At 32.9% G+C, this 14728-nt stretch overlaps 1 protein-coding gene and 4 non-coding genes across 9 annotated transcripts in view; all 5 read left to right on the forward strand.

Annotated features, from left to right (window-relative positions):
- The first annotated feature begins 555 nt into the window (after nucleotides 1-555).
- LOC105210532 (myotubularin-related protein 4) overlaps nucleotides 556-14728 on the forward strand; it is a 29801-nt gene continuing 15628 nt past the window's right edge. For all 5 annotated transcript variants that reach the window (XM_054232266.1, XM_011181551.3, XM_054232267.1 and 2 more), the window contains exon 1: nucleotides 556-1186. The gene's annotated coding sequence lies outside the window, so the exon portion shown is untranslated. The remainder of the gene's footprint in view (nucleotides 1187-14728) is intronic.
- Trnay-gua (transfer RNA tyrosine (anticodon GUA)) lies at nucleotides 10292-10391 on the forward strand. Its single transcript has 2 exons — nucleotides 10292-10328; nucleotides 10356-10391. It is a non-coding gene; the product is annotated as a tRNA-Tyr (tRNA).
- Trnay-gua (transfer RNA tyrosine (anticodon GUA)) lies at nucleotides 10592-10690 on the forward strand. Its single transcript has 2 exons — nucleotides 10592-10628; nucleotides 10655-10690. It is a non-coding gene; the product is annotated as a tRNA-Tyr (tRNA).
- Nucleotides 11308-11404, forward strand: Trnay-gua (transfer RNA tyrosine (anticodon GUA)). Its single transcript has 2 exons — nucleotides 11308-11344; nucleotides 11369-11404. It is a non-coding gene; the product is annotated as a tRNA-Tyr (tRNA).
- Nucleotides 11605-11702, forward strand: Trnay-gua (transfer RNA tyrosine (anticodon GUA)). The gene is made up of 2 exons: nucleotides 11605-11641; nucleotides 11666-11702. It is a non-coding gene; the product is annotated as a tRNA-Tyr (tRNA).

Raw genomic sequence — 14728 nt, forward strand, 5'->3', positions numbered from 1 at the left:
AATTTTTAAATATTATTAAAAAATGCTATGCTTATATATAAACTGTTTATATGTATATGTAAATATAAATATGTTCGCAGCAACAACTATTTTTGTCATATAAAATTTTAAATTTAAATGTTATATTAAAATATCAAGTGGGGGATAAAATTAAAGTTGACTGAAACAATGTGTAATTAATAAAGAACTAAAGATAACAATATATATTTTTTTAAATATTATAAAAAAAATTAAAACCATCGGTAAATATTAATAATTTTAATTTTCGTTAAAAATCTTTCCTTCACATATATAAATAGTGCCAATATTAAAAACACCCTCTGGCATCACGTACCAATTCCATTTATACATAAACTTGAAGTTGGCTGCAATTAAAAGTTCTAATAGACCGATTTCACACAGGCAATTTTTGTTGCGGCAATTCTTAGTTTTATAGGAGAGGGGGCGACCAAGGGAAGCGAAAGAGAGAGAAATTCTCCTCTCTTCGTCGCCCCCTCTCCTATAAAGTTAAGAATTGCCGCAACAAAAATTGCCTGTGTGAAATCGGTCATACGAAAATGTAATCTGTGTGAATCTATAGCGCCAAGAGGGTTTATATTATTTTTTCCTTATTAATATTGGTTATAATAAACGAGTTATATTCTAATAAATATATTGAATGTGCTACAAATCAATTAACCTACTGAAATTGTTGTTTATTAAACAAATAAAATATCAATTACCCAATGTAAAAGCAAGTTTGGCAAGAAAAATTGCATTCAGTGACAAAGAAAAAAAACGGAATATTGAAACAAAGGTGGAATAAAAGTGCAAAGGGTAAACAGAAGAATGAAATGAATAGCAAATAAAATGAACCATACAAAGGCCGAATCAAGACGCATAAAATATAGCAGTGGAGAAAAAATCAAATAATATAAATTGTCGATTTTTTTTTGTTCCTACGCCGTTCATATATGTTAATTTCTTTAGAATACACAGTGTTTTGATATTGTGCTCACGTAAAATGCTAAAATATTGACACAAGAAAAGTGGAAATCGGAAATATTTCGTGTGATTCGTTCTCGTTTAATACTTAGTGCAGTTGCATAAAATAACAAGCTGTAACGCGCTGACGTCAATATTGAAAATAAATAAAAAACTGATAGCAGTGGAAGTTTTTGACCGATTTGTTGGACATAAATATTAGGTAAGCTGGCCGATGTGTATTTATATATAGTAATATTTAAAAAATAAGTAGATGTTTACGACTTATTTTTTCGTTTAAATTGCAATAACTTTTAAAATCAATCCTTGTAAAGTACAATTGGACTTTGGACTTGCAATGCCGGCTTAGGATGTTACTGCTACACAGCACAGCAGTTGCCGTTAGCCGATATGTTATTTTCAGACGTTATTCCAATGAGAATTACAGTTTGTTTGCAAAATGCATAATTCCCGTATACTTTCTAACTGCAAATATTTAAAAACATTCCCCTTTTTGCACCTACTGAAAAAATTAATCAACGGTATTAGATAAGAATTGCAAATTATCGTATTGGTAACAGGAATACTGCGGTATCTTTATTTTTAAATAAAGCCTTAAAAATGCGAATATAATGCATAATTAATTTTAAATCATATTGCATTATTTAAATTAATTATTGCTTACAATTTTTTCCTAATTAATTGTCCACAAAGTGAATAGATAATAAGAAATATACTTTATCTATTTGATACAAATTGTGTTTATCATTCTTTGTGAAAATGTTGATTTGTTTCATTGCTTTTCATGTGTTTTATTCAATTCGTTTATGGTCTTGCAAATGCAAATTTACAAAAATTCTTCCAACATAAACGTACATTTGCTATCTACTTTTCACGAAAATTGCAAAGTCATATTGCACTTATTCGCTTTCGCTTTTTCTCCGAGTATCTGCTTGTTTGTTTTGTGTTTATACTTTTATTCTACAGCTAAATATTCTATATAGTATATAGGACATAAATATGTGTATAAAATATATGACACACAAATAATGACTCCTATATGTGGATACATCTGTTTATATTTTCCTTAGTTGCGAAAATTGAATGCAAAGAAGAAATGTTAAATTTGTTTATACGAAATTAAATTGCGCTTTTAATTTTTACATACTTGATTATGCCTAGTTACCTTGCACAGCATCAGTTTTTATTTCAATTTTCTCTTTATTATATGTATCTCAGTATTATAATGTATAGATTCTGAATTGTTTAAATGTAAGTTTATGTGTACGAAGCAGCCAATGACAACAAAGAATTCGCAAATTGCCACTGTGAAAACGTAAAAATATTTTGCAAGTCTCTCATAATATTACCTTCTCGTTTATACATATTTATGAACTTAAATATGTACATATGTATGTAGTTTGTGTGAGTTGCTAAAGTACCAGTGCACGCACGAGTACGTTTTTTTGTCACTCGATTATGAGAATTAATTTCAAGGTGTTTTGAACATTTTACATTTCGTCCATAATAATTTTCTTTGTTATTGTTTAAGAAAGTATGACATTAAACTCAACCAACGATCATATCGAATGTTATGTGTATATATAGTACATTTATCCAACGTTGCATCAACATTTTATAAGGTTGTTGAACCAAAATCGCAACCTTGTATCTGAAAGCAATGAAAATCAACTTTTTAATGAACCAATAATACATTTTGTGAGTTAATTAAGGAGCTGTTTTTGGCATATGTAAACAAATAACTCACTCACTATGTGTAGCGGTTTTAAGAAAAATCTTTAAATCTCAAATCTTTTAAGAAAACACAGAAAGTTAATACAATAAAATTTCTAAAATTACGTATATATTTTTGACAAAATTTGCCGGCTAAACAAAAATGCTTGTTGAATATACATATTTCGCCTTCTAAGCATTTGTTATCTCAATTATTTCTTGTTTTGTATACAAACGAACAGAATTTATAAACAAATGTGTGTAAATGTATAAGCAACCAATTGCAGTCATACTCGTAGCATACCATTAGAGATTGTCGGTTTATAACTTGTTATAGATAACAAATTTTCGCTTGAGGCACTTGGTTTAGTTCGCCAATATTCGCATGCCGCATTTAATATAATAGTATATATTATATGTGTATTTGTAATTATTTGTTTACTTTATCAGTCTTCGTTTTGTATTGAACTCACTTTTCGCTGTCTGCCTGACATGAATCAATAAACCGACTCATATATGTTTTATGATGGTTATTTCAAAGTTGATGTGTATAATCAACAAAAAATATAAATAATAAAGTATATATTCATAAATTATTATAAAAATTATTATTGGTTTTGTTAGACGTAAATTTCCGATTTTTAATCATATACATCAAAGGCATTAAATAATTACTTTCATGAATGTATAAATAAAATTAAATTATGGAGAAGGTAATGCGCCCAAAATTATGCTACAAAAGTCTGAATATTGGTAAAAATTGTGTGCAAAAATACTTTTGTAGGATATTAATCCAATCGTTAGTGGAGGAAATGAGAATTGTCATGTGACTCTTTAAGCGGATTCTATCTACTAAGACTACAAACGGTTTTAGTGTCATGACTAGCAGTGAATTTTTAATATATAAGTGAAAGTTTTTCAAGGTTTGCGAAATAAGGTAATTACATAGTAATTTTATAATTTTTGTAATTTGCGTTAACTCACTGAATATTACATTTTATAACGAATTGAAAAACGCTTGAAGCAATTACCAATTATCGCATATATTTTTCATACTCTTTTTACAACTCACTTAAAAAAAAACTCAAATAAATATCTATGGCGCCGGCTATGAATTAATAATATCTGTAAATTTCCTCTTATCGCGGCGTTTAAATATTAAGTGTGTATGTATGTGCATATACAGTGTCTATTAAAACTACAACAGAAAACGGACAATACCTGAGCCTAACTATTGTGGAAAGTAATTGTTTATATATATGTACTTAGAACAGAAAGGAAATATGTATTCAAACGTGTTGCAGCAACTCTAAAACACATTAATGTATAATAAAAATTAAATACTTTTCTTTATAATATTTCGTAGCGCAATAATTGTTCTTCAAAACCACAGCTCATAGACTAATTGAGGTGATTTAAAACCTGATTGGAAATGTAGTGTTTTTTTATCAATACCGAATCTGAATTTGTTAACCTCAAATCATGCTCTACTGACTATACAAAATTTCTTAAATTAATTTTTCATGCAACTTGACTTCAGTAACTGCGAATTTTTTCAGTTCAAAAAGTTTCTCAATGTAATGACAGCTTGAACAAATCAAAAAAAAAAAACTGTTGACACTTGACACATTATAATGGGCACGTGTGTGTACGAGTTGAGTAGCACGAATGCACGAAATTTATCCAGCCAGACCAAAAAATAAAAAACCAAAAACAAAAAAAAATACTTAAAACAAAGCCAAAAAAACTCATACATTCAGTACATACATTATAAAGAACGACAAAAGGCTGGCCAGTGTTTATGCTATTTTCGTCAAATTATTTTTAGCAACATTATTCTCATTTTAACCCCAACAGCGTTAAATTATGTTAATATATACGTGTGTTTTTTTTTTCTTTTTTTTAATTTGTTTTGATTATTTTATTTTATTTATCAAAAAGCAAATATACACATTTGTTAATGTATATATGTATATGTATATGTATATTTTTGCCGATCGTGTTAATTTCTTTTCTTCATTCTCTTATCTTTTCATTTTTAATTTTATTTTGTTTCTCACATTCCTCGTGAGTTTTGTTATTTATTTGCATTCTTTTGATGGGCTTGTATTCGTTTTAAAGTGATAATTGTCACGCGATTACTGATCGTTTGCATATAGATCATATATTATAGGTCTACACGTTTGTTTGAACAATGCACCTATCAGATAACTTATTTACTTACATTTTTATGGTTTGATTAATTAAATTTATCTACAATTCGCTTGCCTTTGAATTATTTATAATATGATAAATTCAAATATATTATTATATTATCTTTTTTGACTTTGTAATCGTTCTTTATAGACTATATGTAGTTATCAATCATACTTTATGCAAAAAGTACTCTACAGTAAGCTTTAAGCAGTAGGAATTGAATTTAAAAATATTATTTGTGGTTAAGAGTGCTATAAATATATATAAGAGTGCTATAAATATATATATGAAGAAATAATTTAAAAGAATTGTTTCAATAATATAAGGGTGTGGTTGATCTTTCGCCAAAACTAGATTAAAATTCCCAATTCTTCAAGACACAGTTGGTACGTGTAGGTTATTGCGGTTGATCCTTCACTGTGAGATCGCACTTGGATATTTTCAATCATGAACGAATCTACTATATACATATGTGCTGGCGTCTTGACTCCGTGAGAAACAAAATTCAAAGCATATAATTCTCTTGGACGCCGGAAATCAGATCAATCTTGAAAATCAGGACAGTTTTTCTGATTTTTTATGAAATTTAGACCTACCATATTGTTACCGATAGCGCATGTTCTATAATATAGAGTAGTCAAAAGTAAAAAAAAGTTCTCTATGATTCACCTGGAGCAGTAAATATTACTTGATTATTACTGAGGATGTAGATGATGTTCCTGAGCTCAATTTTTATATTTTAAATTTATATTTTCTTACAATTAGTTTACCCTTCCTTTTTTGCAGCGATTTCCCAGTGAAGGGTTGCCCATATATGTTATGTGTAAAGCCACTAATCCTCTCCTATTTGGCATATCCACAATGCTCAACAATCGCTCACAGAGAAGAGCCTTGCGGTCAAACTTACACCATTGCAGACGACGAGATCTAGTTGGCTCTTGAAACAAGTGTGACCCTTGCACAAGTTCGTTCAAGATACTGTAGCAATATAACCTCCTACTTATCCAGACTAGACCCCGACATACCAAATATGCATATGTACTACATGTACTGAGTCCACACACTACACTGCCATCTCTTTGTATGCCTAACGAACCCCTCTCCCGATGATCCGACCCTGTCGAAACAGCTCGTTCCCTAGGTGTCACGTTAGATGACTTCGTTGACAACTAGATTTAGGAGAATTAGGTTCCTACCTCACATACTCATAATACACAACTCCTAGCTCATAGTCGAAAAATATCAGTAAATCTGAATTACTTGCCTTAGAAAGGTGAAAATTGCAAACTATGTAGCTTGTTTCAGTCAAAATCAATCACACAACATCGAAAAATAAATTCTTCTCAGGTATTATTGCATGTACATGAAATCATACTCGTGCTTAAAATATTTCATAATGGTCAGTTTAATGCATAGTGCCTCAAGTGAGAAATCTAGGTCAGTTTTGCTGCAAACACTGTTGTTAACGTCGCCTAAGTGGTTTCTTGGCTACACAACTATGGCGCCGATATAATAGAACATAACCAAAGTGGTACGCATGACATGATACTAATGAATTAGTATTTTGAAAGAACGTAACGGGGTAAAAAAAGAAAAGAAAAGGTGTGAAATTATTGCATAATGCGAAAACGGAAAGAAACCTCTGCAAAGAATAGATCCCCGGCGGATGCAAGTCTAACAATAATTTATCGATGCAGGAACTGAAAGTTATCTAGCTATATACATTCGTATATATCTATCGAACTAAGTTTACTTAGAAGCGCCTTTTCAATGCCTTCGTTTATTTTCAATTTCATTTAATTTTTTTTTCACCTTGCACTTCAAGCTGCTTCCTCTTCTTCTTCTGCTATACCATTTAAATACTTATCACTTGCCTGACTGCAAATACGTTAAAACCAATTAATTCAGTGTTAAGTGGAAAAAGTGCATTTTCATTAACAGTTTTCAATGCACGAGCTGCACCATGTTCCCCGCTAACGACACAACCACATCACGACTACCAAACCACAGCTAACAGCTTATAAACGTGCCAAAACGTCGTTCGCCTACCCCGCACGATCTCTATATCATGGAAAAGTTCCAACAATAACAACATATCTACACAGTTCACTGTCAGTTAAGCCAGTTACTTTGACAACGGCTCTAGGTAGGAAACTACGAAGACGACGCTTCGATGGCGACGGCATCGGTGTTCACAGTCAATAGTAAGTCAAGTCAAGTCAGTCGTCTACATTGCCCAATTGCCATTTCTTCTCTCCGGTTTTCCTTTGTCACGTTCCACTGGTTAAAATTCCAGCAAAGGCCGGTCGGTTGCCTTGCCGCTTTTCCGATTTTTCGTTGTGACTGTGGTTATGGCCACTACTCGCCTGCCGTCCGTGTGGTTTTTTGTTTTCACCTTTAGGCAATGTGTGTGCTAGTGTTTTATTCTTCTTTTTTTATTTTATTTTTTTAATTTTTTTTCCTTTTATTTACATCCAATGTTTTACTACAACGCTTGTGTTGCGTCGTTGTATGGTTTAATTTAGTGGCATAGTCGTTAGTTTGGTTGTTTAGCTCGTTAGTTGTGCAACACGCTACATCCATACATACCTATGTAAAGCTGAAGCGCCAGTCCGTCAGTCAGTGTTTACTCGTTGTTTTTGCTCATTCATCATTTACCTTTCTTTTTCGTATGTAGTTACATATATACATATGTATGTACTACGAAGTATGTAAATACAGAGTACATTCGTGTATTGCGGTTTTTTTGTATGTAACCAAATGAGTACCCGATTACTTGTTTCCACAATCTATTATAATATTATCTGCTCGTATACAAAGTAAAAGTGCTGTTCGAGTGCGTATATGTTATTGTTGTTGTTGTTTTGTTCATTGGTTCACCAGTTAGCGAAAGGCCAAGCGAGGTGTGTACCTTGCCAAAATGTGTGCATTTTTATGTATTAATATGTACATATGTATGTAATTGGTATGTTTGCTTTTGATGCACTCGTGGTCGCAATAGCTAATGTGATCATTGTCGGATATGTACATAATGGTGTGTGTGTGTGTGTGTGTGTGTGTGTATTAAATGTCACATTTTGTGCATTGAAATGAAAGTGAGTCTGAAATGCAGTTGAAACGTGAATGAAAACTTTCGTATAGCACGATTTTATAACACACATACATACATACATACTTTTGCATATAAATAATGTATTTATTGCACATTTTTTCAAATCCTATACACATTCAAGTCCGAATACACAACACTGTTGACAAATGCAATGAAATGACAAATGTTTTTGTTGACAGTATGTGAAAAACTAACGGCAAAAACAGCTGTATTGTAGGAAACATTTGTATCGCATAAAATATAGTAAACGGTAAAACTAGGCGCTGACATTAAAAGTAGTCAATTTATACTAACAGCTAACTGATTTTTAATGTACATTTATTTATTCTATGAAATAATTGTAATTTCGGTAAAGCTTAAGCTAAAACTGAGGTGGTTTGGAATATCAATGAAATTTGTATTACTGTGAAAGTACATTCGATGCCATTATGTTTGGAACTCGATATCTTTTGCATGGCCACCACGGGCACGCTTGCAGAAGTCCAGACGCAGAATCCAATTTTCGACGGTTTTCAAGCATAAATCGGCCGAACTGCTGCTATTTCATGTTCGATATTCTTACGAAGTTTATCAATCGTCGCTGGCTTGTATGGCATAGACCATAGACTTGACGTAGCACCACAGGAAATATAATAACAGCGTCAAATCAGACGACCGAGGCGATTAATTGACTAGGTTATTTCGTGAAATAACACGTTCCACCAAACTTGGTTTTCAATAAATCATTCGTTGGGTGGCTTGTGGCGCCGTCCTGTTGGAACCACATATTCAGTCCAAGTTTATATCATCCAATTCAGGTCAAAAGTAGTCGGTTATCATTGATCGGCAGCGATTCGCATTCACAGTAACGTGCCGGTCTTGATCATTACGGAAGAAGTACGGCCCAATGACGCCGCCGGCCCATAAACCGCACCAAAACATAATTTTTTCAGAATGCAATGGTGACTCATGGAGTACGTGTGGATAACTGTCTGACCAATAACGCATATTTTGCTTATTGACGAAGCCATTCAGTCAGAAATGAGCCTCATCGCTGAAAATGATTTTTCAATGAAAATTCGGATCATTTTCAAGTTATTGCTCAGCGAACATACGACGATACTGGTGGCCAAGCGGCTTCAGTTTGATCTTGTAAGGTTGTAGGCCAAGATCTTTTCGCCACAACGACGTCACAGAGATGCCCAACGCTTGGGAGACTGATTTGGGTCTTCCTCAATTTATACGCCAGCGGCAGCAATATTATCGACACTACGGACACTTCTTTGTCTCATTGGCACAGGAACATTTTGTACTGTGTCTGTGCATTCAAATATTTCCACTAGACGCTCAATTATTGTTCTGACATGACGATTATGACGACCGACGTAGCGCTCTTAAAGTTGAGGTCGAATTTCGCAAATTTTTATAATTTCGTATATCTTTCCATGATGAAATAGCAAACCTTACTGAAGAGAAATGTCAAAAAAGCGGGAAAAATATGGCGTCGTCCCTATCAGTCTTCTTTTGTAGTGTAGTGTCCCTTTATAACGTAAGGTCAACGGAAGATATTAAAATCAGTATATTCGCTCAAAGGATGGTAGAGCTATAATTTAACCCGTTTTTTAAATTTCTTTATTGGATATTCATTCATATCGATCAAGTTATTTATGTATTCTCCGAGAAAGTGGTCGGTGTTCAAAGACATAAACAGTGCTCCAAAATAGACCGAGTGTATTTTCATTATAACATTCTAATACTGCCATTCTATCGGGTTATCGCACTACTAAAAGCATTTTTATTATCATTTATGCACAAATTCCGTAAAGGTCACGCATAAAAGGTTAATAAGAGTATTCAAAGCAAATAGAGTAATCTTATATTTCATTTTCGAATATATTTCGTGTGCACAATACATGACCTTGAAAAGTATGTATGTATGAATGAGTGTTCATTGGATTTCATATAGCTAGTTGAACACTTTTCGACTGATATTTCCTTCTTTGGTTTGATAAGGTCTGTGCACCCTTCATTGTTGTTATATTTGATGTTACTGAAACCGAAACTTGCTTTCGTGTTCGTGTTTGTGTTCCACACTTCTGACTGAATCTTCACTCATTCCTCAAGCACTTAAATAACTGGTTGATCGGCATTATTTGATAATGCCATTCATTATACAGATCGTATACAATTTAACAAAAAAATATGTATGAAAATAGTTGAGTGACCAAAATAAATAAATTTTTAATTTACAAACACACATACACCGTTATAAGCTGATAGAAAGAAATATTTCACTCTCACTTAAGACCTTCGATAGCTCAGTTGGTAGAGCGGTGGACTGTAGAAGTGATTTGCACGCAAGAAAGTAGACATCCATAGGTCGCTGGTTCAAATCCGGCTCGAAGGATATACATTGATGTGAATATTTTTTTACTAATTAATTTTTGTTTTTAGAGTTGTAATATAAGTTTCCATAAATAGCAAAGCTTTTAATCTTAAATTGCATTTATTTTAATATTTTCTGTATTTTTTGGAATATTTTTTGTGAATTCATTATTTTGTTTAAAAAACTGCAACACGTGAAAAATGCATTTCTTTTAAAATGTGCCTTCGATAGCTCAGTTGGTAGAGCGGTGGACTGTAGAAGTGATTTGCAAGCAAATAGTAGAAATCCATAGGTCGCTGGTTCAAATCCGGCTCGAAGGATCGCCAAATGGAGTTTTTTTTATAACCCTTAGTTTTTATTGATTTTATAAACACTTTTTAATCCAATAACTCTCTAAAAATACCAACAAAAATGAAAAATATGGTGGTAGGAACACTATGAATGACGTCCATTTGCAATAGTTTTTTTTTTTTTAATGTGCCTGACCTTGAATCGTATTGCACCTCTCTTCCGAAAAAAAGAGAAATACACTTCTTTCGACCCAAGAACATAATATACGGACTTTCATTCTTCTGTACGATTTTATACTGTTTATTGAAATAGAATATATCAGATCATATCTGCCCATATTTTCCTTGGTATAGTACATCGCTATCAAACATCCGTGCAATTAGTTTATATCTTGGCCTAGGCTACATATTTTGTTAACTTTATACTGTATATTAGGGATATCTCAATCAAATTTGACCAATGCTCATAAATTCGAAGTATTTTCTCGAAAATATTTTTGATGCTGAGTAAGGTATAGTGGTAAAACTTTGTCAACCTTCATAAGTTGTTTAATTTTCCTACTTTTTATAAGATATTTTTACTGTTAAATTGTTTTAAATGCATTTTTTTCTATATTGGGATGTCTCTTATTTTAATTAAAAAAACACCTTCGATAGCTCAGTTGGTAGAGCGGTGGACTGTAGAAGAGATTTATTCAATTTGTAGATATCCATAGGTCGCTGGTTCAAATCCGGCTCGAAGGATCGTGTAACAGCATTTTTTTTATTAAAATATTTCAATAAATTAAATACTTTTACATAAATACTTGGTATAATAATATTTATTATTTTTTGGGAAATACTTATATATTCGCTATGTCTCTTCACAATGTCTTTACTAAATTTAATAAATAATTTATTGTCTTATATGAAAAAAACAATCAGAAATATTGAGATTACAAAAATCTTCGATAGCTCAGTTGGTAGAGCGGTGGACTGTAGAGTTAATTGCACACAACAGTAGATATCCATAGGTCGCTGGTTCAAATCCGGCTCGAAGGAAAATTGATTGGTAATATTTTTACAGAATTTATATGAATGAATTGTTAATTGTTAAAAAGTATATTTCACTATAAACAAAAAGGAGCAGAAGGTTATTAGAAAGTCAGAAAGTCGTCGATTCGTCGAATAGATATTAGTCAGTTTGTATAGTTTAGGGGACCATATTATATAGAAGGATTTTCATGTTTCTGTTTGACAAGGGCTTGGAATGTGGGCATACCTGGCAGATTCCTTATTGGTTACATTCAATCATCCAAAGATACCTATTTATATAAACTTCACAGTTGTTGAACAACATGTTCGTGAGAAATATTATTTTGGATTATGGATTTTAGTATTTGAAAACAAATTTCGTGATTGTGAAAAAAATCCAGATCTAACCCCAGGACAATAAAAAGGTAAAAGACCGAAAATGCCCGTAACTATGGCCTATCTTAAAGAAAAGACCACATATTGCTCTCCAATAATTGTATAGTTCGCTATCGGTCTACCACTCTCGTTGGCTCTATTTTGGATATGTTTTTTTTTTTGCCTGAAACGATACAAACTTTTCAGTCCGCTCAGCAATGCTACATAAAATAGTGTTTGTCTTAGTTTCAAGCGTTATAAACAATCGCTATGCCAATCTCTTTCGTATATTATAGGTCCAAGTATCTACTAAAATCGTGCGAAGTGAAAGGACACACAAAATAACAGTTAATACATGTGACTATATGAGTTCACGTGTGTACATAGAAATGTATATCATTTATATCTAATCATTCAACTGTTAAGTACAAAGTATTTATTATTAACTTTTATTGCTTCTATTACAATTACTAAATCTAGAATTGTTGACTTTTTGTGTACGTAGGTACATATTTCCATGTATGTGTATCATGTCTCACCGTACCTACGATACAACTTTCTCGAGTGTATCGGCCATTGCCAGCCACTTGGTGGAAGCACTGACGCCACAAACAGCGACACTGGATACACGCTGCTCCACTATGAGAACGAGAGCGTTGCCATTGCCACTACTCATATTCCAGCATACCTTGTACAACCAAATATATGACCATATACTAGCCATACCATGTATACAAGTATATATAGTGCGATTGTATATATATATGTGTATATAAATACATACTGACAATACTTTGAATATGTTTGTATGTATATAGTATGTACTATATTGGGTCTTCGTTCGTCTCCGATTACTACGATTGCGGCTACGCCATTTACGGTTGTAATCGCTGTCACCGCTTTTAGTCAACTACAGTTGCTGCTCGGTCGCGTGACGATACGTAACTAAATCATAAACAGTTGCTTTAAAATAACTGCACACAAATATTAACTAAAAATCATAGAATATATATCTTTAGTTAAATACCTTCATTATTATATACATACATATGTACATGTACTATAGTCAATGTTGGTGGCAATTTCTTCTGTGTATATCAACGAATTGCAGTGATAATTTCGGTGTGGGGTAGGTCGGTTCAAAAAATATACACTATGGAAGTCAACAATTACTATAAAAATGAATTTCTAGTAATCAAATGATTAATTTGTTCATGCTCTAGCGTTGTCTAAGCCCTTTCGTTTATCAATTAGACGCAATAATTGTACAAATACATTTAATATAGATAAGAAAAAGCTTATTTCCTTACTTTCTACTACGCTTTACGTTTCGCTTTTCGTCCTGTCTGCCACTTTTACAGTCGCGTGTTCATGTTCGCCGCCACCGCTGCCGTGACCGCATATTCAACCGCGCTAGATACAGACAGACTATACTCCACTGTGTGTGTATAATACAGAGGTATCTGACATACTAACGTGAAAAATGTGTGGCGTAATTTTAATTTCCCTTCATTATCCTTTTACTCAGTTTTGATGTGTGACACAGTCACTCTGCATAGTCTAGAAAAGTATTGAATTTATTTGAGAAAATTTGAAATAAAGTTTATAAGCTGCTTATCACACTTTTTTTTTTTTTTGATTGAGTGCCAGTCATCAAAATGTGTCAACTGCATTTTCCAGTAGCTGAATGAATTTGCAAACGTCTCAGTGTCTAAAAACGTCTACAACTTGGGGGTATACTCATGTGTAAGCACGTGCATGTCTAATGATAGTATTTGGCACGTGTGCGTTGAAAATATATTTAAATTCAGAGTTAAAAGTTATTCATGAATACTTATGTATTTCCTTGAAAAATTCACGTGGTTCCAAAATACTTGTATAAGGTCTTAAAAACTGTTGTTGTACAGTTTTTTTCTATTTAATTGTTAGTAATAATGAGAAATGAGTTCTCACCGGTATGGTTGCCTGGAGGTAGTGGCACGCAGCAGAGGAAGATACAGACGTGCCGGAATATCGCACTTCGGACAGTCATAGGGTATCTCTTGATGTCATCCGAAGCACATTTACATAATGAGGCCACTACAAGGGTATTTCGCAGAAATCACCCATGTAGTCATTTGCTGGAATCAGAACCGCCTCCACGGTGCATCAAGAGGTCACTCCTACAATACGTCGACTGCTTATTGCAATATGCCGACCAGACTGCGGACACGGACAGTTTCAGATTCGCTTTAAACGCTATTCATAGTGGAGTCAATTACACCTTCCTTGCCTCACTCCATACAGACATACAGCAATGAGTTTCCGCATGACAATAATCCCCTCTTTGCATGCCCTACGAACCCAACTCATCTTGGATTGGATAATCTTTACATCGACAGAAACGGGTCCTATAATAAATTATACTTTATTTATTGGAAAGAATTGTGTTAAGAGTTCAAGAGAGGTTCGTTTGCACTCGAACTCCACATTGCTGACGATAGCATTTATGTTCCATCGCTTATCTTTGATTGCACTAGTCAAAGGAAGCAGACCTATTCAAAAATGATAGACAGGAAGTTATAGAATATGTATACGAAAAAATTAGCTTAAAAAAATCTTTAAATCAACGGAATAACTCTTTAAATTTGGGTTTACTAATCTCAAAAAAGCTTTTAAAATTAAATTTTATATAAACAT

This window comes from Zeugodacus cucurbitae, chromosome 5 (genome assembly GCF_028554725.1).
Source record: "Zeugodacus cucurbitae isolate PBARC_wt_2022May chromosome 5, idZeuCucr1.2, whole genome shotgun sequence".
Classification (NCBI taxonomy): Eukaryota; Metazoa; Arthropoda; class Insecta; order Diptera; family Tephritidae; genus Zeugodacus; species Zeugodacus cucurbitae.